Source organism: Haliotis rufescens, unplaced genomic scaffold (genome assembly GCF_023055435.1).
Source record: "Haliotis rufescens isolate VD_foot unplaced genomic scaffold, xgHalRufe1.0.p SCAF_3, whole genome shotgun sequence".
NCBI lineage: Eukaryota > Metazoa > Mollusca > Gastropoda > Lepetellida > Haliotidae > Haliotis > Haliotis rufescens.
The window spans coordinates 22,019,273-22,046,534 of record NW_025964001.1 but is presented as its reverse complement, the minus strand read 5'-3'; the positions used below and the strand labels follow the sequence as shown (position 1 = coordinate 22,046,534).

At 39.2% G+C, this 27,262-nt stretch overlaps 1 protein-coding gene across 3 annotated transcripts in view; it reads left to right on the top strand.

Moving 5' to 3' along the window:
- Nucleotides 1-249: 249 nt before the first annotated feature.
- Nucleotides 250-27,262, top strand: part of LOC124146460 (inositol-trisphosphate 3-kinase B-like) — a 117,327-nt gene continuing 90,314 nt past the window's right edge. The window contains exon 1 of one of the 3 annotated variants that reach the window (XM_048403909.1): nt 250-395. The gene's annotated coding sequence lies outside the window, so the exon portion shown is untranslated. Of the gene's footprint in view, nt 396-983; nt 1,156-27,262 lie in introns of those variants that run through there. The other 2 variants (XM_048403910.1, XM_048403908.1) reach the window with 2 other exon arrangements.

Here is a 27,262-nt window from a genome sequence, read left to right as displayed (position 1 = left end):
GCCTTATGGCAACAATCGGTCATATCAAGCCGGAAACATAAGTGTTTTGCCCATCACGATCTGTTACATGTAACAGAATATAAGGTCGACGTCGGCAGACAAAAACGCGACGTCGTGTCAGATCGCGACGGGAATCTCAGTAGAATACCTTAGATATGTCGCCCTTTTACGGGACCCTTCAGCGGGTATTCAATATTGTGTAAGACGGGTTTAAACTGGGTCTATTATTGTCATGGTGTTCTGACGTAAAAGTAAAAACACCGTTACAGAAGCGTATCCGTGGTGATACAGTTTCAAGTATTTTGTCTAGGAAAACGTAGACTGCGGCTGGAGTTGCAGGTTTGAGACAGTACAACCTCAGCAGCGTACATTACTTCATATCGAAAGGTAAAAAGGTAAATGTAGTTATATTTCAGTGTGTGTGTGTGTGTGTGTGTGTGTGTGTGTGTGTGTTTCCTATTGTGAATTAAGTACTCTGATTTATTATTTTTATTATTGGGGGAAAATATGTTGAATCGCAATGAGGCAACATATGTTTACATGTCCCGAAAGTGATTGATCTGCCATTTGCTGAAAGTTCAGCAGAAATCGTCACTGGTAGCAAAAGATTAACATATAATGATCGCTACACATATTGTCACTCTGCATAATTTATTAATCAGTTAAATTATCAATAATACAGTATGGGTAAATTGTTCGATATATATAATAGGTGTTTGTATATATATATAGACTATGACCGTTCGCAATCTTGAGTGTAAGTATAGATTTGAATACAATGCAAAACTAAACACAATAGACCAATGCGGAAGTTTATTCAATTGAGGCGAATTCTCATTTTAATAATCAAATCTCACATGACGCCATGTAGTTTCCAACTATTGCGTATTGACATGCTTATCAGTATGTATATATCTATTTATCGATAAGTAATTGGCCAACGCATATCCATTGGAAAATGATAACTCATGCACACCATAGTACAACTAGCCACATACGTTAGTCCAAATAAATAATCGATAGTGTAAAACGTGTACCGAAATGACGACAACCCATGTAGGGCCTCTACTGTCACATATCGAGCGAACACAATGTAACAACATGGCGGGCACCTGTTGTGAATAGCTGTCAACGCTATGCAGTGGGGAATCGCAGGTATGTTCGGCGAATGTGTAGTGGGCCGTTACTTACATATTATAGTCTAAGAGAAGTGGCGTGACTGTCTTTATACTCTGAACAACATGTAAGCGCTAATTATGATTGGAATAACTCTGTTCTGTTTTCGATCACAAAGCAAGCGTTCCGTGTCAGTCGGCATACTTTCAATGAATTTCATCAACACGTATGTATGGTATTGTGTGTTTTCTACACAGGGCATAGACCCTATATGTGTATTGACGGGTTTGAGGCGTGTAATTGTTTTTTTTAGACGGTTATAGTTGGGGTAGTGTTTTATGGTAGGTTGAAATCATATTTGATATTGTCAACTGGATATTAACGAAACAGATGGCCACACTGTTATACTATGTAAATAGATCTATATGTTCACTCTTTCTCATCATCAACTCAAGGGTTTCCTATTATAATGACAGCCATTTATAACATACTACACTGTATGACATACGGCTGGCTCATGGAAACATATTGCCACATGCTTATAATGACACTCATAAAATATTGAATTTATTTCTGAATCTATAACTGTTAGCATATCACACAACATGCCAAATACCAGTTGCCCAGATTATTGTAATTTCATAAAACCAAAGAGGAAGTGTTATCATAATTCAGATGACACATAAATGCAAATATAATGATAAATAAATGGTACATGTATGTCTGCAAACATATAAATTCACAATATTTCTTCAATTGAGTTGTTAAATTGAGTTCATTACCAATAAGAAAATTGAATTACTGTTTTTCTTAAAAGCTTTGGGTTGTGGTCGAAAAAATAATTTGTTTGTCCTTTTTGTTTTTGTCAGACTATGGATAGGAAGTTCCTGATGGGTCGTTAAATGAGAGATAAATAATAGTCGAATTATCTATTTTCGTCGTGGCATTTTTGTGAAATGTGACAGAAATACAGTGCTCCAGATAACTCTTTCAGCCTTTTTGCATTTTGCATTCATTTTGCATCAGGAAATAGAGATCCGCAAAGAAATTCAGGTACACACGCTGAAAAAAATACATTGGGTAATTACACAGAGTTTTCACATTTATTAATTTAATTTGAATGCAAACAACTCATAAGTAATTGGGTAATGGTGATATGTTTTGTGTATTTTATGCAAATACGCAGCTTATCTGGAGCTTTGGGAATACCAATATACTGTTTGCATCAACCAAGTCAGCGAGCCTGACCACTCGACAAGTATGTGTTGCTGAAGACCTATTCTACCCAGGATCTTTGCTGGTCACCAGTAAAACTAGGAATAGTTCTTAAGCCAACAATTATGCATCATTGAGCATGTACTGCTCATAACAAGTTGGGATGTTTTATTTATAAGAGTGATTATCAGACTCACAGGTACTTAAAGAAGCTTTAACTGGGAGTATTTAAAATATTTTCCACATTCCGGAATTTTGAAATGGAGGTTCTGAAGACAAAAATTCAAACCCCTAACTGTACATTCACATTTGACATTTTTGAAAGATTATTATGACAACAAATTGTTTAAATATAATTCAAAGACAATATTTTAATCCAAGCTATTCACTTGATGCTCATACTGATTTTGACAAGTCTCTTTGTCTATGAACAGCTGGCAGAAATAACTGAGAATGTTGTCTTTCACACTTGTAAATTAGATGGATCTTTGTGTACACATATTCTGGGCAGTGTATTTATGGATATTGCTGACGTAAGCAGTGTAACAGCAATTGTATTTTCTAATAATTCAGTTGGAACTGGAAGGCTCCAGTTTCGAATCAAAAGAAACTCTATTCTGTCAGGTGTTTGTGGGAACGTAATATACCATTAGTAAGAGTTTTACTTACATCAGGACATCCTGGACATTGGGGGACGTAAGTTGATAGAGCTTGTGTGTTTCTATGAAACAGTGGCCGATGCACCCTGAGGCAGCAAATTGCAGCCTATTAGTGATCCCTTAGTGCATAGTTTACTCTTAACAGTTTGCATGCATTACCATATTGGACATAATAAGCACTCCTCTCTAATAAGCGTCCACAGCTATATTGCTAATATATTGGCTAGTGAACAATCCCAATTAGCACTCCTTCCGATTGATCAATGTACAAAAGACTTATTTATGACGCACTCGTGTTTTATATGCACCCTTTATTATGGGCAATTAAATTCTGGAAAAATATATCTGTCGTATATAAACATTTCAGGCTGTCAGCATAAACCACAAAACTTATCTTTCAACTCTGGTTTTTTTCACCAAAATAATATTCTAATAAGAGCCCCCTATTTCTAATTTGAGAGCGCCCTGGGCGCATATTACGTCGAATACGGTAAGTACAATACTTCCCATGCTAACAGGCTGTGTTTGATCCAAATACAAAAGCAGGCAGAGTAATTCTGCTTGCACAAAGTGACTAGGTATTCTTTTTTGACGAAAGTAGACAAAATTAGATACTGTACTTTGATTAAGTACCTCCTACAGACATCCGTGGGATTAAGCATTGAAAAGGATTTAAAGCTTCTGTCAAGGTGAAGTTGACTGATGACTGACATCTTATATTGTTATAATTTTTGCATGTTTTGCTTCATGTTGGGCCCCTGTGAAGATCTTGGTTAGAATTGGTCTTCAGCAACCCATGCTTGTCCCCCATGAAGATCCGGCTTAAAATTGGTTTTGAGAAACCAATGCTTGTCCCCCGTGAAGATCTGGGTTAGAATTGGTTTTGAGAAACCCATGCCTTTTCCCTGTGAAGATCCGGATTAGAATTGCTCTACATTAACCCATGCTTGTCCCAAATGAAGATCCGGATTAGAATTGGTCTTCAGCAACCCATGCTTGTCCCCTGTGAAGATCTGGATATTAGAATTGGTCTTCAGCAACCCATGCTTGTCGTAATAGGGACGAACAGAACTGGGTGGTCAGGCTCACTGACTTAGTTGATGCATGTAATTGTATCCCATTTGCAAAGATTGATACTCATGATGTCAGTCACTGGATTGTCTGGTCCCAGACTCAATTAAATACAGACAGCCGTACTACAGCTGGAATATATCTGATTTTGGTGGTAAACAACAGAGATACAAACTAACAAGTCATGTTGGGAATCAGCAGGGATTTCATCTTCGATCCTAGATTATCTTGGCTTAGGTCAATTTGTACTGACAGAATAATCACATAGAACCGGAGACAAATATTTTGTTATTTGACACATATTGTATTTCAAGATCGGGCTTTGTCAATGTTTATCATGGGGACATTTTCAAACCCGTATTCCTAAAATATCTCGAAAAGGTGAAATAAAAATGTGTTGTTGTTTGTTGCATATTAATGTGACGTCCAGGGAGAATATAGGTCCCAAGTTCCCGTTATTTGTCTCAGAATACGTATCCTGTAACCAATGTGTGTCCTCCTGTTGGGTTTCTGGGGTAGAATAGGCCCCCAGTGTCCAATGTGTGTCCTCCTGTTGGGTTTCTGGGGTAGAATAGGCCCCCAGTGTCCAATGTGTGTCCTCCTGTTGGGTTTCTGGGGTAGAATAGGTCTCCAGTGTCCAATGTGTGTCCTCCTGTTGGGAATCTGGGGTAGAATAGGTCCCCAGTGTCCAATGTGTGTCCTCCTGTTGGGTTTCTGGGGTAGAATAGGCCCCCAGTGTCCAATGTGTGTCCTCCTTTTGGGATTCTGGGGTAGAATAGGCCCCCAGTGTCCAATGTGTGTCCTCCTGTTGGGTTTCTGGGGTAGAATGGGCCCCCAGTGTCCAATGTGTGTCCTCCTGTTGGGTTTCTGGGGTAGAATAGGCCCCCAGTGTCCAATGTGTGTCCTCCTGTTGGGTTTCTGGGGTAGAATAGGCCCCCAGTGTCCAATGTGTGTCCTCCTGTTGGGAATCTGGGGTATAGAATAGGTCACCAGTGTCCAATGTGTGTCCTCCTGTTGGGTTTCTGGGGTAGAATAGGCCCCCAGTGTCCAATGTGTGTCCTCCTTTTGGGATTCTGGGGTAGAATAGGTCCCCAGTGTCCAATGTGTGTCCTCCTGTTGGGATTCTGGGGTATAGAATAGGTCCCCAGTGTCCAATGTGTGTCCTCATGTTGGGATTTTGGGGTAGAATAGGTCCCCAGTGTCCAATGGTTGTCCTCCTGTTGGGTTTCTGGGGTAGAATAGGCCCCCAGTGTCCAATGTGTGTCTTCCGTTTGGGTTCTTGGGTAGAATAGGTCCCCAGTGTCCAATGTGTGTCCTCCTGTTGGGTTTCTGGGGTATAGAATAGGCCCCCAGTGTCCAATGTGTGTCCTCCTGTTGGGTTTCTGGGGTAGAATAGGTCCCCAGTGTCCAATGTGTGTCCTCCTGTTGGGATTCTGGGGTAGAATAGGTCCCCAGTGTCCAATGTGTGTCCTCCTGTTGGGTTTCTGGGGTATAGAATAGGCCCCCAGTGTCCAATGTGTGTCCTCCTGTTGGGTTTCTGGGGTAGAATAGGCCCCCAGTGTCCAATGTGTGTCCTCCTGTTGGGATTCTGGGGTATAGAATAGGCCCCCAGTGTCCAATGTGTGTCCATCTGTTGGGATTCTGGGGTATAGAATAGGTCACCAGTGTCCAATGTGTGTCCTCCTGTTGGGTTTCTGGGGTATAGAATAGGCCCCCAGTGTCCAATGTTTGTCCTCCTGTTGGGTTTCTGGGGTAGAATAGGCCCCCAGTGTCCAATGTGTGTCCTCCTGTTGGGATTCTGGGGTATAGAATAGGCCCCCAGTGTCCAATGTGTGTCCATCTGTTGGGATTCTGGGGTATAGAATAGGTCACCAGTGTCCAATGTGTGTCCTCCTGTTGGGATTCTGGGGTATAGAATAGGCCCCCAGTGTCCAATGTGTGTCCATCTGTTGGGATTCTGGGGTATAGAATAGGTCACCAGTGTCCAATGTGTGTCCTCCTTTTGGGATTCTGGGGTATAGAATAGGCCCCCAGTGTCCTGTGTTTGTCTCCTTATGGGGAGTTTTGGGTAGATCAGGTCCTCAATATCTTTTGTCTCCTTGTTGCGATCGTTGGTCAGTCAATCAGACTTGTTGCCTCATCGAGGCATTTACAGACAGCAGTGATGTTTTTTACATATAAAATGATGCTGCTTGCGACCATAAGACCAAACTGATTCAGTCATCTATAACAGTGAAGTGAATGTGATTTCTTGGATGAGTATTGATTTCCCCATCTCGTCAGAGCTGTTGGCCTGCATTGTCTTGCTCCTGATCAGGATGTTGGTACGTTCCTATTAACAGGATGCTTGAAATGTGAATCCTCAGTACTAATAATAGAACGTGCTGTTGACACTATGGTCTTAGGAAGTGTGGAACTGTGGAAGTGCTGCTATAAATAGAAACTATTGTCACGCACGGTGGAATATTTATATACCTGCTTCATAATAAAAAAATGTCTGCCAACCCCTGTTAAAGCAGGCACGTGATGGTATTCAATTTAGGTTTGCTCATTTTCAATAGAAGAGGAGTAATGTTTTTCTAAAAAGGATGAACAAAACATGCTCTTCTCATGAAACACTATTGAAATAAAATTAATGCATATATTACAACTATTGGATAAAACGATTGCGTATATTACAACTGTTAGATAAAATGATTGTGTATCAGCTGATGTTAAAATTCACTTTGTGACAGTTACATTCAGAAAAGCTTGTGTGACAAATATACTGATAAATGCCAGTTGAAAAGCATGTCGTGCCTAGTCAGTGTACATGTTGTATCTTAAACAGTCGCTGATTGATGATTCAAGTAATAGCGCCATTCTTACGGAGCCGCAAGCAGATGCAGATGGGTAAACTACTCGTACTATTCATATACTTTAAATGAATTACATCTATAGCTCTGAATAGACATTAACCCTCCTTATAAATTCCAAGTTTCTTAAGCGCCATGCTGCAAACACTGCTTTATACTGAGACGAAGAAGATCATTACAATGCTTTCTAGCCTAGGCTAACATTTAGTCTATGAAATCTTATATTACACATCATCCGTCTTGACTCTAAAAATAAAGAAATTTTCCGATGCTGATTTCATGTGGAATCGAGCTAGCTAGAGCTGGCTGGACTTGCTTTTGTATACTTTTCTAGAATGTGTTTTTTTTCTCCATAAAATTACTATATTCCACAGTCATGGTGCAGGACTATTTCTACCCCAGCACCAGTGTGTACATGTCTCTGCTGACATATTCCAGTTTCAGGCAGGGCTCCCGATACGTTTTTGAGCTATTGACTATTTACTCGAATTTGTTCATTCACTTTGAGTTTTTTTGGTATTCTGTATATTTTTATCCCCTTTCATCCAGTCTATTGGGTATTTTAAACCAATAAGTAGTCTTTTTTCTTAAGATTCTTAAATAATTTGGCTTAAATGCTGTTTCAGGTGACTTTTGTTTGTGTCTGCCAGTGTCCTGTCCCATGTGTGTAGCATGTCGCATAAACTCACAACAGTGATATGCACGTCTTACTAATAATAAGCCAAACATAGGGCCTTTTTAATGCATTATTCACTGCAGTCAGTCTGTAAATATAAGATTAGTTACACGATAAATCGCAAAGAACAATGAAGAAATGAAGTGTGGTTTTTGTCACGATAAAACATTGTTTTCTCATTTCTGGAGATTCGAACATGCGCTTGCAACATGATGACATTGTATATTGGACAACATTATTTTTGAGTTTTTATGAGTTGTACTTCATAGATGTAGCTGGACAAAACAGATTAACATGATGGCCGACCAATCGCATCCAAAAGCGGGAGATATATGACAATCAGTATTGGGAGAAAAAGTACAGTTAATCGATGTGAAGATTGTGAGAATATGCAGGAAATATCTACTTGTGCATAAAATGGACTTGTCCAACATTGTCGAGGTCGGATTCTATGCAGGGAGTCATCATTATTTGAAAAAATGGGTAATTATTTATAAAGCTTGTACACTTTCTCATTATCTTTAAAGAGGCTGTAATTAGTGTTGATATATGTCCATCATGGTTTATTCTCCCTGCAGTGTTTTAGTGTACGATAAACAACTCCCACTCATCGTTTATTTCTTAGATAAAGATCCCTATAGAAATACATGGATACATACACGTTAAAATGGATCAATACATCGGGTATTTGTGCAGAGTGATGTTATAGTATTGGCTTTTAAGAACTTTTGGGAATTTCTTGTATTCAATTACTGCTGGGACTAAGTCTGTGTTATTGTGTGGAACCTACGATCATCTTAGTGCTAAGATCGCTTTGTGGAAAGAGTCCCTGGCCCTTATCAACTTCAGTTTTTCCAATAGTCATCAAGGACTTACTGATAGGCAGACCCAGGTAAACCCGTTCCATAAACGGATCGTAGTTCTACGATGATCGTAAGTCTATGTTAAAGTATGGGCTTTACGACGATCTCAGCACTACATTCCCTTTGTGGAGCAGGGCCCTGGACTCTTATAAGAAACGTGGTACTCTACATCCCATTGTGGTCTTTTCACATACAGTGTTTCAGCACTTTCGTGTCTGGTTACAACTCACGCTTGACTTCAGCCTCCATGGGTAGATGAGGAGGTGACAGGGAATATCCTGTGGCCCAAATTGCTTTTGCAATGGTTCTGGTTCATAAACTGCCGCCCTCCTAATCATGTTGCCCCATTTAACATGTTAATGTGGACATCGAATCCATCATCAGCCATTTGTACGATTCAGGTCATGCAGCCTCTCTGTAGGAAATTATGCATGCTGTTGTTCAGTTATGTTTGTCGGGAAGATTCTCTCTTGATAAACATGGGGAATAATTGGGTTTCATATGGTCCCAACTACCCCTAGCTGCTTATCATTTTCACCCATCATGCCTATAGAAACTGGAAGGTTTAAGAAATATAACACAAAAATATATGAGTTCGAAACGAAAACACCATGCTTACAATGCTGCATTCAAACTGCGAGTCATCGCTCTAGCTGAAACATTTTCTCACGGGTTCATAATTCTATATACACAGATTCACAAAATGGCGTCTCCTTTTTGATGGCATCATAACGATCATTATGAGATTAAAAAAAGACAACAGAAACAGCTTCCCACATTAGGGGAGTGGAGGACTTGTTTGTTATATCTTTGTGAGAAATTATAATGACTTTTTCAGTATACTAAAGGTAGTTAACATTTTTCAACATTGTCGGATTATTTGCGGTCATATACGGTAGATGAAAGCAGTAGTGTCAAGTTCCAAGGTATACCCCTATGCACCCCTACCTGCGTCTGCCACTGCGGGTGTTGGCCAGCTGTGCGATATGCGGATACATTTTTTGGAGAATAAAAAACTTGATTGTTGCTGATAATGTTAATATTTTAAGGTGTCTAAGTTTATTTCTTGGTAAAGTTAAAAAGGTAAGAGATGGCACTTCTATAAAATAATAATTTTGTACACATATATTACGGTAACTTTATCAGGTGTTTGCTCAACCCAAAAGTATGCCATTATATATTTGTATATTTTATGCATTATTGGCATGTGGCCTAAAGTATTGAATAAAAGTGTATCACTCAAAAACAATGAAAATAAACCAACCAAAAACACTTTATTGTGACAGAATTAAGGTACCATGGCCAACTTGCACACAGCGATCTTAGCATTTCTATGATTGTAACTGGGTGGGTGGGTTAAAGCGTTCGCTCGTCACGCCGAAGACCCGGGTTCGATTCCCGACATGGGTACAATGTGTGAAGCCCATTTCTCTTGTCCCCGCTTTGATATTGCTTGAATATTGCTAAAAGCAGCGTAAAACCAAACTCACTCACTCACTATGCTCGCAACTCCCATACTTTAGCATAGACTTATGGAAGTTGTAGGGCCGTGATCACATGGTGCAAGTGTGCCAAGATGTGTAAGATGAACTAAGATGATCAAGTACTATTCTGCTGCCACAGTTCCTGATGATTCAATGTCAATACATGGTGATTAAATAAAACATCTAAGAACTAAATATTCCCAGTTAAATATCGAGGTTGTTCCTTGTTTTGATGGTTTGATGATATAATACAATGTTCATGTAACAGTTAAAATCCAAAAAAGTGTTTTTGGTTCATGACATGTTTTCTGTTTTTGAAATAATCATAATCAATCACTGGTTTGTCTGATCCAATCTTGATTATTTACAGTCCGCCATCATACACTTGGTATATTGCTGATAACAGAATATCCGTCTTATGAAATCCAGAAAAGACACTTGATGCTTGGGGTAAATAAGAGATGGAAGTCATCTGGAGTTGGCGTCTGGAGTCTGTTCTTATTTCGGACTAAATGAGTTTGTTTACAAACAAGAGAAATGTCCGATCATGTGATAAGCCTACACATGCAGTGTAGTCACTGCAGCAGAAAGTTCTTTCTCGGAATAAGGCGAACAAAGCCTCAAGTAAACTCAGGGGATGCTTCAGAGAGGTCGAAGGGGTGGTCGGGTAGCCTAGTGGTTAAAGCGTTCGCTCGTCACGCCTAAGACCCAGGGTTCGATTCCCGACATGGGTACAATGTGTGAAGCCCATTTCTGGTGTCCCCCGCCGTGATATTGCTGGAATATTGCTAAAAGCGGTGTAAAACCATACTCACTCACTCAGAGAGGTCGACATCCTTTCCCTTTGAATTGCACTGAGATGCATGCATGACTTGCGATGTATCATTCTTATCTAAATGCCGGTGTATTTTTTTTATGATACCCATAGAAGTTTTAGAATGCTAAAATGCAGAATAATACTTTCAGGGTGGATAATATGATACTCCACTGTACATGTTTAAGAACGAGAGTAATTTGTCTCCATTGCACTCTTCATGTCACATGTTAATAGCTGGACCAATTTACCCGGTTTATTATTATGTTGTAACTTGAAAAGGACAACATTATCACTCTGTGCAGCCATTGTTGACGTGAGCCATTATCAAGTTGCTATTAAATGCACATGCTTAGGAAGGAGGGCAGCCAGGGACAAACAAACATTCATGTGCATATAACATTCACATGAGAGAGAACCTGTGTCACTTTGCCCTTTATCTCTATTGAAAACCTGGTTGTGGTTTTGGAATATGTTGGTATTGCACCAGTGAATTCACACAAGGCAGTCAAAGCAAACACCACTTCACCTACTGGGGCTGTCCAGGTAAGTGTATAGGTCTTCAACAAGCTATGTTGCAAGAGACAACTAGATGGATCAGACCCTTGAGGATCCGGGTTAGAATTGGTCCTCAGCAACCCATGCTTGTCCTAAGAGACTACTAAATGGATCAGACCCTTGAAAATCCGGGTTAGAATTGGTCCTCAGCAACCCATGCTTGTCGTAAGAGACTACTAAATGGATCAGACCCTTGAAGATCCGGGTTAGAATTGGTCTTCAGCAACCCATGCTTGTTGCAAGAGACTACTAAATGGATCAGACCCTTGAAGATCCGGGTTAGAATTGGTCCTCAGCAACCCATGCTTGTTGCAAGAGACTACTAAATGGATCAGACCCTTGAAGATCCAGGTTAGAATTGGTCTTCAGCTACCCATGCTTGTTGCAAGAGACAACAAAATGGATCAGACCCTTGAAGATCCAGGTTAGAATTGGTCTTCAGCAACCCATGCTTGTTGCAAGAGACTACTAAATGGATCAGACCCTTGAAAATCCGGGTTAGAATTGGTCCTCAGCAACCCATGCTTGTCGTAAGAGACTAATAAATGGATCAGACCCTTGAAGATCCGGGTTAGAATTGGTCTTCAGCAACCCATGCTTGTTGCAAGAGACTACTAAATGGATCAGACCCTTGAAGATCCAGGTTAGAATTGGTCCTCAGCAACCCATGCTTGTTGCAAGAGACTACTAAATGGATCAGACCCTTGAAGATCCAGGTTAGAATTGGTCCTCAGCAACCCATGCTTGTTGCAAGAGACTACTAAATGGATCAGACCCTTGAAGATCCAGGTTAGAATTGGTCTTCAGCAACCCATGCTTGTTGTAAGAGACTACTAAATGGATCAGACCCTTGAAGATCCAGGTTAGAATTGGTCTTCAGCTACCCATGCTTGTTGCAAGAGACAACAAAATGGATCAGACCCTTGAAGATCCAGGTTAGAATTGGTCTTCAGCAACCCATGCTTGTTGCAAGAGACTACTAAATGGATCAGACCCTTGAAAATCCGGGTTAGAATTGGTCCTCAGCAATCCATGCTTGTCGTAAGAGACTACTAAATGGATCAGACCCTTGAAGATCCGGATTAGAATTGGTCTTCAGCAACTCATGCTTGTTGCAAGAGACTACTAAATGGATCAGACCCTTGAAGATCCGGGTTAGAATTGGTCCTCAGCAACCCATGCTTGTTGCAAGAGACTACTAAATGGATCAGACCCTTGAAGATCCAGGTTAGAATTGGTCCTCAGCAATCCATGCTTGTCGTAAGAGACTACTAAATGGATCAGACCCTTGAAGATCCAGGTTAGAATTGGTCTTCAGCTACCCATGCTTGTTGCAAGAGACAACAAAATGGATCAGACCCTTGAAGATCCAGGTTAGAATTGGTCTTCAGCAACCCATGCTTGTTGCAAGAGACTACTAAATGGATCAGACCCTTGAAGATCCAGGTTAGAATTGGTCTTCAGCAACCCATGCTTGTTGAAGGGGGCGACTGTCAGGATTGGGCAATCATGCAGATTGGTTCATGCATGTCATCATATCCCAATCACATTGATCAATGCTGATGATATCAATCACTAAATTGTCTGGTCAAGACTGGATTATTTACAGATCGCTGTCAAATAGCTGGAATGTTCATGTCTTCAGATCTTTGTTTAGCAGTAACAAGAGCTAAGATCTGATTTTATTGAGATTCAGTGAGTGAGAGTGTATGGTTTTACGCCGCTTTTAGCAATATTCCAGCAATATCACGGTGGGGGACACCAGATATGGGCTTCAAACATTGTACCCATGTCGGGAATCGAATCCGGATCTTCGGCGTGACGAGCGAATGCTTCAACCACTAAGCTACCCGACCGCCCCTTATTGAGATTCAAATTCTATGTAATTACTACACCATTGTGTTATATATAGCTTGTCGTAAGAGGCGACTATGCTTGTCGTAAGAGGCGACTAACGGGACCGGGTGGTCAGGCTCGCTGACTTGGTTGATGCATGTCATCGATCCCATCACTGGATTGTCTAGTCCAGACTTGCTTACTTACAGACCCCCGTCATCTAGGTGGAGTGTGGCGTTAAACAACAAACAAACGAACAATATATACATTATGTGTGAATGAGACTGGATAGAGACTGTTGCCCTCTGTTATATGAGCTGGCCAGGGCAGATCAGTTAATCCTGTCATTTTTTGGTCATCATTAACTCTCACTTAAGTTGGATTGTCTTTATATTTTGTTAAAATTAATGTTAACCAAATGTGTGTGTGACAGAGTGTCCAGGGTTTACCTTTGTGTTAACCAAATGTAGCTGTGACTGGAGGTCCAGGGTTTAACTTTGTGTTAACCAAATGTAGCTGTGACTGGAGGTCCAGGGTTTAACTTTGTGTTAACCAAATGTAGCTGTGACTGGAGGTCCAGGGTTTAACTTTGTGTTAACCAAATGTAGCTGTGACTGGAGGTCCAGGGTTTAACTTTGTGTTAACCAAATGTAGCTGTGACTGGAGGTCCAGGGCTAAATTCATCCTAATATATTTGTGATGGAGGGTCAAGGGTTAAATCATCCCAACCAAATGTAGGTGTGACAGAAGGTCCAGGGTTTAACTTTGTGTTAACCAAATGTAGCTGTGACTGGAGGTCCAGGGTTTAACTTTGTGTTAACCAAATGTAGCTGTGACTGGAGGTCCAGGGCTAAATTCATCCTAATATATTTGTGATGGAGGGTCAAGGGTTAAATCATCCCAACCAAATGTAGGTGTGACAGAAGGTCCAGGGTTTAACTTTGTGTTAACCAAATGTAGCTGTGACTGGAGGTCCAGGGTTTAACTTTGTGTTAACCAAATGTAGCTGTGACTGGAGGTCCAGGGCTAAATTCATCCTAATATATTTGTGATGGAGGGTCAAGGGTTAAATCATCCCAACCAAATGTAGGTGTGACAGAAGGTCCAGGGTTAAATTCATCCCAACCAAATGTAGGTCTTACAGAATGTCCAGGGTTAAATCATACCAACCAAATGTAGGTGTGACAGAATGTCCAGGGTTAAATCATCCCAACCAAATGAAGGCGTGACAGAATGTCCAGGGTTAAATCATCCCAACCAAATGTAGGTGTGACAGAATGTCCAGGGTTAATTTCATTGTAATCAAATGTAGGTGTGACAGAATGTCCAGGGTTAATTTCATCGTAATCAAATGTAGGTGTGACCGAAGGTCCATGTTTAAATTCATCCTTAGAAATGTAGTTGTGATTTAAGGTCCAGGGTTAAATCATACCAACCAAATGTAGGTCTGACAGAATGTCAAGGTTTAATTTCATCGTAACCAAATATAGGTGTGACAGAAGGTCCATGGTTAAATTCATCCTTAGAAATGTAGTTGTGATTTAAGGTCCAGGGTTAAATCATCCCAACCAAATGTAGGTGTGACAGAATGTCCAGGGTTAATTTCATCGTAACCAAATGTAGGTGTGACAGAATGTCCAGGGTTAAATACATCCCAACCAAATGTAGGCGTGACAGAATGTCCAGGGTTAATTTCATCGTAACCAAATGTAGGCGTGACAGAATGCCCAGGGTTAAATTCATCGTAAACAAATGTAGGTGTGACAGAATGTCCAGGGATTGGTTCATCGTAACCAAATGTAGGCGTGACAGAATGCCCAGGGTTAAATTCATCGTAACCAAATGTAGGTGTGACAGAATGTCCAGGGTTTGGTTCATCGTAACCAAATGTAGGCGTGACAGAATGTCCAGGGTTAAATATATCGTAACCAAATGTTGGTGAGGCAGAAGGTCCAAGGTTAACTTCATCCAAATCAAAAGTAGCGTGACAGGATTTCCAAGAGTTCCAATGTATGTTAGGCCACATCAGCTTTGAACTCTGGTAACCACAAACACAGAGAGACATGTGATAGATGGGTCTGCCTCTGGTTGACGTTGTGACCCCAAATTACAGGTCACAACTGCTCCTTCTGTAAGAATGCAGCTCTCCCCTGATGGGACACGTCATCAACATAATGTTTCAACTATGTTAATAAGTGAAGTATATCAAGTCCCAGGAAGCAGGCGGGGGCATCAGTCTTACAAATCTACAAGATAATACTGGGAAGTCAGGTCTTGACATGGAGGAGGTGTTTTACAAATAGTGTCTGGTGTTACGATGTTTCAGCAGTTAGGATTATTTTCCTTGAGGATGTCCCAGATGTGTGGCTGAGGACTTGTTTGGCATGGTGAGAGGTGGGTTGAAGACTTTTTGGAACAGGATGAAGCAATAAATGTTACCTAATTATGATGCATATATAATATACAGATCTTAACTTTTATTACCATATTCATCTATACAGAGCTCCAGATAACTTTTTGAGCAATTGAGTTTTTACTCTAGGGTTTCTATTTTAATTGGGTTATTACATTTTTCATTTGGTAACCAATATTTTTTCACTCATTTATTCATTACTCTATTGTTTTTTTTCCAAAATTAGTGAACATTTTAAGGTTTAAAAAAATGAAGTAATGTTTTCAATGTATATAACTGTTCTAAATATATAGGCTTGACTAAAGTAGCTCGTAAATGTGTCCCGAAATTAAACCCTTTGTACACATGCTGGAAAATATTCATTGGGTATTTACGTGTGCTGTTTTTATTCAATTGAGTTTTTCATTTAATGCATGCGTTTCTGTACACAAGTTAACTGAAAGTAATTGGGTTTTTTAATATTTTGGGGGGGTATTTTACTCAAATACGCTGCTTATCTTTAGATCTGTCTATATATTATTACTGTTTCATTTTTGTGCTTTAATTACATTTCTTTGTTGTTTTATTTAAGGGTGAAGAAATGTCATTATTTTACATTTTGCTGTCTAATAGTTCAAAGTCAAATGACACCAATACTATCTACATCTGTACCACACAAAAATATCGTCCATAAAGAAAAGGATTTCACAAAACAGCAAGAACACCATATTTATTGTTGACATTGTTTGTGTTCAGTGGATTGCAACACTGAGGGATGTAAGTCTGGGCAGACTGTGTTGGGGGTATTTAGATCCATGCTTCACAGATAGGCATCCTAGACTTAGTTAAGGCCTTCTATATATTTATTTAGTTGGTTTATGCGTCCGACCACCTAATAAACTAAATTTTATTGAAATTATTTTTTGACAACAAAATTGCTGACTACACAGTTAATAAAATGAATTATAAATAACCAAGATTTTATCACTGTTCTTAAAAAAATGGTGAATAATATGTATTAAAATCATATTCTATTAAGCAATACCAATCTATTATCTTTCAGTATCTTGTAATGTTAAGACCTGATTGATTTCATTCATTAGGTCAGTACTAAACTGGCAGTTGCCTTACATAAATCGTGTTGGTATTTATCAATATATACTACTCAAAAGAAGTTAAAGAAACCCCTTACGGCATGATGGATTAACTATAGCAATATGAAAGAATCAGGCGTTCTTTAACTTTTTTTGTGTAGTATATGACCTCACTGTATGCACTTGACAATAAAATGTAAGACATTATCAGCGTTCGAAATACCTGCCTGCCCGACCGTCCGAGACGGGTTGATTTCAACTCGGGCTGCCAGATTTTCAAATCCCCCTGCCCGACGGTCGGGTTATATTTCATATGTGACAATATTCTAAATATTTCCCGATGATGATCATTAATTCACATGTAAAGATGAATGATAAAATGTAACCAAAAAGAAATCCCGTTAGCTTATCCTGAGAAACATATGATTATAGTGGGCAGGCAGGTTTTGGTCAGGGCTGGCAAGTATTTCAGCTAGCCAGTCCTGTGGTCTGGCTGAAATTTTTGGGAGTTTCATACCCTGACATTATGTTTGGTAGTGAGGCAGGCGTGGATGAAAATATATTATGGCCTAATGTTGAACTGATTCGAGGACAATGGGTCTGTCTCACTGTCCCTGAACCATATCATTTTATTCTGAACCAAGTTTAGATTTTAAACAGGTTCTGAATGTCCCATCTCACTCTCCTTTTCTATTTATATAAAGGTAATTGTTTTCATCAAAATTATGTTTTTTTGGAGACGAAGAGTTAGTCTAGGTGTACCAGCTATAACCACCGAGACACTGAGTAGGCCATGGATTAGTGTATCCAGGCAACACTGCTGTAGTCGGTAGACATGAACTAATCCTTCTTACCCAGACACTGCCTGATGCAAGGTGAGCCGAGCTGACTGATGAACTATCCAAATGGTCATGTCTTTCATAGGCATTGTTGGAGGACAATGAAGACACTTTTATGGATACACGTCTTCATATCCCAGTGGTAGCAGTTGTTGCCGACCTGGTTGAACACATGGGCATTGTCTATTATCATGAAACAAATATATACCGTATTTCCTCCATTAGAGACTGCACCTCCAATACACACAGACACAGAGCTCCAGATAAGCTGTGTATCTGCGTAAAATACGCATTAGACATGCAGAAATACGCAGTAAAATATAATCCAAGCGTATCAAATACGCAATGAACATTACAGATACGCTACAAAAATAAAACTTGTGCATATCATCAAAATATTGTGAAGTAACCCTGCGTATTCGATTAGCAAATCAGCAACTTATTTTGAAATTATTACCGGGCATTCCGTCAACCTTGCAAAACTCCACGATGACAGTTACATCATGATCATTTGCCATCACACTTTCTTGTGGAAGTATCGTGGTATTTTTTAGTCCTATAAAGCTCTCGAAACCACACAACACCAGTTTGCAGGGACTTGATGAATAGTGTTTTTAAATATTTAACTTAAATACCCACATGTGTAAAAACTAGTGGGTAACAGAAATTTGAATACCCAGATAGAATTACTGATACCCAATGATTTTAAAATGCATGGGTAAAATACCCACAACACCAAAAGCTTATCTGGAGCTCTGCAGACATCTAATTCACCAGGTCATATGCCTGTCCAAAAAATAGAAGCCAGGGCCCCGTTCCAGTGGGTGATTGAATAGCTAAGATGATCGTTACTCCAATACTTTAACATAGACTTACGACAGTTGTAATGCTAAGATCGATTTGTGGAACAGCAACTGGCCTCTATAAGATGTATGATTAATAATTACTGTTTCCTGCAAATTTAGCCTTTCCACGGAGTGATTGTAGCGCTAAGATGAGCGTAACTCCCATACTTTAACATAGACTTACGACAGTTATAATGCTAAGATCGATTTGTGGAACAGCAACTGGCCTCTATAAGACATTAGGTGATTAATAATTACTGTTTCCTGCAAATTTTGCCTTTCCACTGAGCAATAGTAGCGCTTAGATGAGCGTAACTCCCATACTTTAACATAGGCTTACGACAGTTGTAACGCTAAGATCGATTTGTGGAACAGCACCTGGCCTCTATAAGACATTAGGCGATTAATAATTACTGTTTCCTGCAAATTTAGCCTTTGTTTGACTTTAGAATAAGGGATTTGGTAAGGCAGTGAGTTGCCACTGTGCCTGCATTGAAATAGTATGGACGCCGTGTCAACAGCTTGTGTGAAATGAATAGATGCCTAGGTGTCTAATAGAGGAAATATGGTACCCTGGGAAATATTTCATGGTTTGAATGACAATTTGAATATAATAAAAATAGCATTACGTATTTACGAGTACAGAATGATTTGATTCATTAACTGTCTGTCGTTTCTAAATGTTTAGAAGACTTTGTTTGAAAAATTGTCTTCGGTCATGAAGAAGTGAAAACTATATACAGATCCACTTTTGATAGGGATATTTTTATCTTTCCAATAAACGCATATACGCAATATACGCAAAACTGATTTTCATAATATGTCAAGGTATATCTAAAGATATCTGATTATCCTTATCACAAGTTGAATACAGTAGAACACAGATATAGCGAACAAAAATCCCCGATTTTTCTCCTATATGATATCATATAAAATTTACGTATATTACAAACTCTCTACAGCGAACTAACAGATACAGCGAACTGATATCTGATCACCTACAAGCCCACGTGTATAGCGAACTGAGAAATCTCACTCAGTGTCTGTACGCAATCAGCGGTGAATCAACACAATCGCAGCGAATCAATACAATCAGCGACATATCAACCTTGTTAAACTTGCATTGTGTTAATCTTACCTGTACCTGTAATCTTGTCTGTAAAACAAACATTAAACATATACATTTTACGAGATTGTGTCCAAGTGTCAGTTCACTTGCATATGCTATCATGGCGGGCAATAGCAAGAGGAAAGCTATCAGTTTACACACGAAATTGAGAATCATAAATGCTGTTGATGCTGGCATAAAAACCAAGACATTGCAATGGAATCTGACATTCCAAAATCAACATTGAGTACGATTACAAAAAGCGAAAATGTGTATCACGAACAACAGATGTAACGAACTGATTTCTCTCGTCCCTTGTAGTTCGTTATATCCATGTTCTACTGTAGTATATATGGGGTAAATGAATGTGGCAGGAGTTCATACCCATTACTGTCAACACTGCATGATCACGTAAAACATCGCTGAAGCAATTCCTTCTGCAAAGTATTGATTCTTCATGGCAAAGCTGTATCATTACTGCATTGCAAGATTCTAGAAATATATTTTTTAATTCTGACACAAAAGTTTTGGGGGACGGCAGTACAAAAATATTTTTCAACACATTTTTTCTTTTTTTTCTCACTTTTCTCAGTTTTTTGTGCTGTAAGCATTTGTTATGATTGTTGTAGTTCATTATCTGTAGTTCAGATCGTCTGTATGTGTAGTTCAGGTCATTTGTATGTGGAGTTCAGGTCATTTGTATGTGTAGTTCAGGTCATTTGTATGTGGAGTACAGGTCATTTGTATGTGTAGTTCAGATCATCTCTTAGTGTCGTACAGATCATCTGTATGTATAGTTCAGATCATCTGTATGTATAGTTCAGATCATCTTTATGTGTAGTTCAGATCGTCTGTATGTGTAGCTCAGGTCATCTCTATGTGTAGTTCAGATCGTCTGTATGTATAGTTCAGATCATCTCTATGTGTAGTTCAGATCGTCTGTATGTGTAGTTCAGATCATCTGTGTGTGTAGTTCAGGTCATCTGTATGTGTATTTCAGATCGTCTGTATGTATAGTTCAGATCATCTCTATGTGTAGTTCAGATCGTCTGTATGTGGAGTTCAGGTCATCTGTAAGTGTAGTTCAGGTCATCTGTAAGTGTAGTTCAGATCATCTCTATGTGTAGTTCAGATTATCTGTATGTGTAGTTCAGGTCATCTGTATGTGTAGTTCAGGTCATCTGTAAGTGTAGTTCAGGTCATCTGTATGTGTAGTTCAGGTCATCTGTATGTGTAGTTCAGGTCATCTGTATGTGTAGTTCAGGTCATCTGTATGTGTGGTTCAGGTCATCTGTAAGTGTAGTTCAGATCATCTGTATGTGTAGTTCAGGTCATCTCTATGTGTGGTTCAGGTCATCTGTATGTGTAGTTCAGATCATCTCTTAGTGTCGTTCAGGTCATCTGTATGTGTAGTTCAGATCATCTGTATGTGTAGTTCAGATCATCTCTATGTGTAGTTCAGATTATCTGTATGTGGAGTTCAGGTCATCTGTATCTGTAGTTCAGGTCATCTGTAAGTGTAGTTCAGGTCATCTGTATCTGTAGTTCAGATCATCTGTATGTGTAGTTCAGGTCATCTGTAAGTGTAGTTCAGATCATCTGTATGTGTAGTTCAGATCATCTGTATGTGTCGTTCAGGTAATCTGTAAGGGTAGTTCAGATCATCTGTATGTGTAGTTCAGATCATCTCCTTGTGTAGTTCAGATCATCTGTATGTGTAGTTCAGGTCATCTCTATGTGTGGTTCAGGTCATCTGTAAGTGTAGTTCAGATCATCTCTTAGTGTCGTTCAGGTCATCTGTATGTGTAGTTCAGATCATCTGTATGTGTAGTTCAGATCATCTCTATGTGTAGTTCAGATCATCTGTATGCATAGTTCAGATCATCTCTTGGTGTCGTTCAGGTCATCTGTATGTGTAGTTCAGCGTGTCAGCTTAATGTGGGAGGAAAGCCCGAAGTGATGCAGGTCTCTGACGTTTACCACTTCGGTGAAACCCAGAGCACGGGTATGGTGCTGACAAACCTAAAAAGCGACGTTAAACCCAACTCACTCACTCACTCACTCACTATACACTATGTGTAGTTCAGATCATCTGTATGGGAGTTCAGATCATCTTTAATTGTACTTCAAATCATCTGTATGTGTAGTTCAGATCATCTGTATGTGAGTTCAGATCATCTTTAATTGTACTTCAAATCATCTGTATGTGTAGTTCAGATCATCTGTATGGGAGTTCAGATCATCTTTAATTGTACTTCAAATCATCTGTATGTGTAGTTCAGATCATCTGTATGGGAGTTCAGATCATCTTGAATTGTACTTCAAATCATCTGTATGTGTAGTTCAGATCATCTGTATGGGAGTTCAGATCATCTTGAATTGTACTTCAAATCATCTGTATGTGTAGTTCAGATCATCTGTATGGGAGTTCAGATCATCTTTAATTGTAGTTGGATGTGTGCATGATTTCTGCTTTGGGTGTATGGGTGCATGATTTGAACCTTTTTGAATGTAGGTGTACACGATTTCAAACCTTGGATGTCTACATGTAGATGTATGTGTGCATGATTTTAACCCATGGATGTATGTTTGCACATGTTTGCACACTCTGGGCTGGAAGTGCAAATGCTCTGATGCTTGTTTCTCAAAGTCCTTACGGTGCACATGTTCATGTAATAAAACTTAGAATTTCGATCATACTTATTAATTAATCCATCAACAATATTCGCAAAAGATGATGGAAAACTTCACGTTTAGAAACAACAAAATATTCTTTCATAAGATAATGAAATATACGAGGCATTATGCATGTTATGAGGGAGAGACTTTTGTCCCCATTATCTCCACACCATGTAAAGCAAGAATACATGAGGGTCCTCATCGCTTTCCTATTTTGTAAGATGACTCAGAAACACTATCCTGCAGATACGGTTCATCGTAAGAGTTTAACATAGAAATGGCAATAGAATATTGCTTTGTGTAAAGTAAGACTTTACTGCTTAGCATTAATGTCAAACATTGACATGTGACAGAAAAATACCACTCCTTCCCGACCCTGAGAGACATTCATCATGGAGTCACTTCAACAGGCAAGAAGGGCTTCGCTCTTTACTGGATAAAATAGTCCTTTTTGCCAAGGCGTCAATAATAACCAAGGGACCCTTTTTCATCTAGTGGACGGACATATGCTGGAGTTGTTTCATGACCTTAATGCCTCACTATGGAATAAGCAGCAAGGGGACAATTAGCAGGATGACAGTGTCAGATATCCTCATTATCTTAGTCCTGCATTGAAAATACTGTAATGATGTTGGAATTGGCTTCAAGTCCCAAATGACCATCTTCAGCTCTGTGGATTCGTACATTTGTTGAGATTATGCTGTTAATACTGGCAGGAAATGTATGAGGATCATTTTCTCTATTTATGCTGGCTTGATGAGAAACTTATAAAAGACACAGAAAAGGAGACTTTGTCATGATTTACAAGAGGTACAACTGTTTTATTAGTTTACGACAAAAACTAGTTCATATGCAATAACAAATATAACCTTGTGGGTTCCCAGCATTTTATTCTGGTGGTAACAGGTCACTTAGGGATTGGCAGTCAGGTGACTTGGTGACTTGGTTTATGACGTGTCACCATACCCTGACTGTGTGGATCCATGCTCACTATATCAATCACTGGATTGTGTGGTCATGACTCGGGGTTATTTACAGGATGTCGTCATGAGTGTGGCGTTAAACCAAAAGCATGCACACACGCATGCACACACGCACACACACACACACACAAAGCTGTTTCCCCAAAATAACATTGAAATTGGCAAAGCAGAGGTTGCAAATAAAATAAACTTTAGGATGATAATTCAGGTCCATTAGTAGAAGGAATATGATTTATGGTCTTCTGTTCAGCAACTGATCAGAGCCTTTAAGGCTTACTAATATCATGAGAGAAAGGGGCCTAGGTTTTTTCTATTTTACAGTTTTCATCTGTTTTCCCAATAAGCTTGAGTAGGTTAGAATGTTTGTGAAGGATAAGTATACTTTTGCGTAGTTTTTTATATGTATATGCCATAATGTTGTTTGATCAGGTAATGAAGTAGAAAGGACAAATATAAGTGCATGATTGTAATATTTTTACTAGGGCTGGAATGAGTCCAAATTTTCTACCCAGGTACCCAACACCCCATTACCCGGGGACCCAATGTAGGTCTCAAGATTGGGTACAATATGTCCCATTGGGAATTGTTTTACTAGAGCCCTTAGTAAGCAAAATCTATTTAGTTGACTGAAGCTTTATCTTCACTCGAAGTCACAAGAAATGGGTGAATGCATCAGTAAGAAATGCAAACATTAGCGACTTGTAAGGTTACCATTGAGTTTTATTGTTGTCATCATTAAACAATATATCACGTGGTTAACCACAGGCCCGGGTAGTCCTGTGTACCCCTGTCCGACTCAGGACCCAACCGACCCTAGTACCCAAGTTACCCATCCCAGCCCTATTTTGTACACTGCATATGTATTTTCTTTTGTACAAGAGGGCTTTTTTCTGTTTTGTCCGGGTAGGCCTGTGGGTACCCCTGTCCGACTCAGGACCCACCTGACCCTAGGACCCAAGTTACCAAGCCCAGCCCTATTTTGTACACTGCATATTTATTTGTCTTTTGTACAAGAGGGCTTTTTTTCTGTTTTGTAGTGAGCAAAGACTATACCCAGCATCATAATTCTTTAAGGGTCACCGAGGTATGTAGGGTGTCAAACATGAACATATGCAAAGGGTCTGAGTATGGCGACAATGTCATTGGCAGTTGAAGAACATGGTGTTTATGCTTATGTCACACTGATTGGATGCTTATGAAAACAATGAAAAGTGCAAAATTAGGTGATGGAAAAGCTTCCCCAAAATCGCCTAAACACAAACAATGGTTTAGCCCATGCAGGTACAATGAATGACAAGTAACAGTCAATGTGGGTATAAGATGGTTCATTCCAGATGCAACTGATATACATTTTTCTCCTATTATCTGCATGACCCCTCAAAAATAACGCTAAGTATATACACAATACAATTGATCAAGTAGTAAGAAAGTTAATCATCGTTTTTTCAGTTACTTGGTTAAACCTGGGATTTGAGGTTTTACATTCAAAGTAAAACCTGCCGAACAAAAATAAAAACCTCATAATGGGTTTTACTTTGAAAGTAAAACCTCTTAATGGGTTTTACTTTGAAAGTAAAACCTCACAACAGGTTTTAATGCCTATAGAAAGAACTCTCTTACTTATTATAAACCTATTCATTGGGATCGCTATTAACTAAGAGACTTCTTTCTATAGGCATTTAAACCTGTGTGAGGCTTTACTTTCCAGTCGGGTTAAATCTCATAAACATGGACGTTGTAATGTCCCTGGGATTTTATATAATATCCCAGGGATATTATATAATGTCCTGGGTATTTTATTAATATAACTTCCGTTCATATTGTAACATGTAATGAAATGTAAAATCAAATGACAAGTGTTTTCTTTATATTCCCGAGGATCGAACTCGCAACCTTCATATCTGTAGCCCAGTGAGTGTACCACGAGGCTACAGAGGTGTTGATAAGCTTCACTGGTTTTTAGAATGTCCTTTTCAAGATCCGTACGCCAGCAACAGATATTTTACACGCGTTTCCTAAGGTTCATGGAAAGTATGTTCGAAACATAAAAATGTTGATAAATGTTGTTTTAAGTTTCTCTTTTCGGTTTATAAGCATGGAAAAACACTTTCCCTTGGTTTTGTTAGACAGAGCATGCCCTGGGGGTCGGGAAAAACAGCGGGGGCTTCGCCCCCTTGGTTTTTCCCTCTCCCCAGGGCATGCTTTGTCTACCAAAACCTCGTGAGCGTGTTTTCTCCAATACATAGAGATCCCAATGAATAGGTTTATAAGTTTGAATAAAGCTAAAACTTCAGTCAACTTGAGGGGATGCATGACCAGATCATTTTATACCTGTATCTAAATATATTTTGCAGGGGTTATGGTCAAACTATTCCTAATCGAACCTTTTGTACCGTCTCTTGAGACCTACAGCGGGTACCCTGATAGGGTAGGGTAATAGGGGTTTGGGTACCCGGGTAATAAATTTCGACTCATCCCAGACCTAGTTTTTAGCCTCGGATCAATCAATTCCATGAACCAAAACTTAGGAATGTGTTACCTTATTGTCTTTCTTACATCTGTATTAAATATGCATGAGCAAGATGCATAACAGACAGTTTCCTGTAGATAAAGAAAGGTCACCTGTACTCTAACTGCCTTTTGATTTATGTAGGTTATCTCATTATGCTGCCTATTTGCGTAAAATACGCATTAAATAAACTGAAATATGCAGACAAATCAAATCCCTAGTGTGTCAAATACCCAACAAAAACTATAAATACGCTATTGAAATAAAACAAATGCGTATATTACAACTGTTAGATAAAACAATTGTGTATAAGCCGATCGCAAAATTCATTTACCGATTCAGCAAAACGTGTGACAAACACACTCAAATGTGCCGCTAGACATCGTTTAATATACCTTAAATAGTCGCTGATTGGTGCTTCTAAAAATAGCGCCCAGTCGTTCTCACAATGCTAGGTTTTGTAAACAAAAAGGCTTCCCAAAGAGGTCGTCAAAAGCAGACGCTGCTAACGGGTCAAAACAAAATTTCAAGCTTATCTAGAGCTCAGAATTATCATACAGACATAGTCCATATAGTGTTCATCAATATTTTGTTGCTATGTGGTTTCCAGTTTGGCTGTAGTGAGACAGAAAGCAGAGTTAATGAGGATCTGATTGAGAATAATTGCCTCCACTATTGACAGCTTATGTTGCAGACGCTAAGCCCCAGCTGGATCTCCAGAATCACTTTTACATTTAAAGTGTTGGCTGTCCTTGAACTGTCACAGTTAATTTACAGCCACACAAGCAAACTACTTCAAGTACTATTAGTTATAAAAGCTTATCGGTGGTGTAAGGTGCTGTGTACCATATTTTCTTGACGAGTGAAATTTGAGATAATACATCACTGGACATGATGAATACCATTTAAATTGCATTTCCTGTTCTGCTAGGCATTGTTTCATATGAGATTAAGATTACAGTGTCTGTTTTCTCGTAAACTAGTGAGTGAGTTAAAATTGAACGTCGCATCAGCATTATTTCAGCCACATAGTGACTTCTCGTAAACTAAGCCAGAAATACGAGCAACCAACTGAACTGACATTTTCACCCAGATCTACCGGTGATTCAGTGAAAAAATACCCAATGGTATTCGACGTAATAAGCGCCCAGGGCGCTCTCAAAATTAGAAATAGGGGGCTCTTATTAGAATATTATTTGGGTGAAAAAGAAACAGAGTTGAAAGATACATTTCGTGCCTGAAATGTTTATATACGAGAGATACATTTTTCCAGAATTTAATTGCCCATAATTAAGGGTGCATATAACACACGAGTACGTATTATACGCGAATAAATTAGTGTTGTGTACATTGATCAATCGGAAGGGGTGCTAACTGATATTGTTCACTAGCCAGTATATTAGTAAATATCGCCGTGGGCGCTTATTAGAGCGGGGCGCTTATTACGTCGAATACGGTAATGTAAATGATTTTGATGCAATGAACAGAAGAAATTGTATCTGAAACTATTATTTTATAAGGAATAATATGTTCCAGCACCTACTTATTTTTGTTGCAGCTTTTGCTATATATATTTGAAATAATAACAACCATAAACATAGCACTTTCCTACAGCTGAGTGCTATTGCCAGATAGTTTTACGAATGGACCATTCAACATGAAGCAA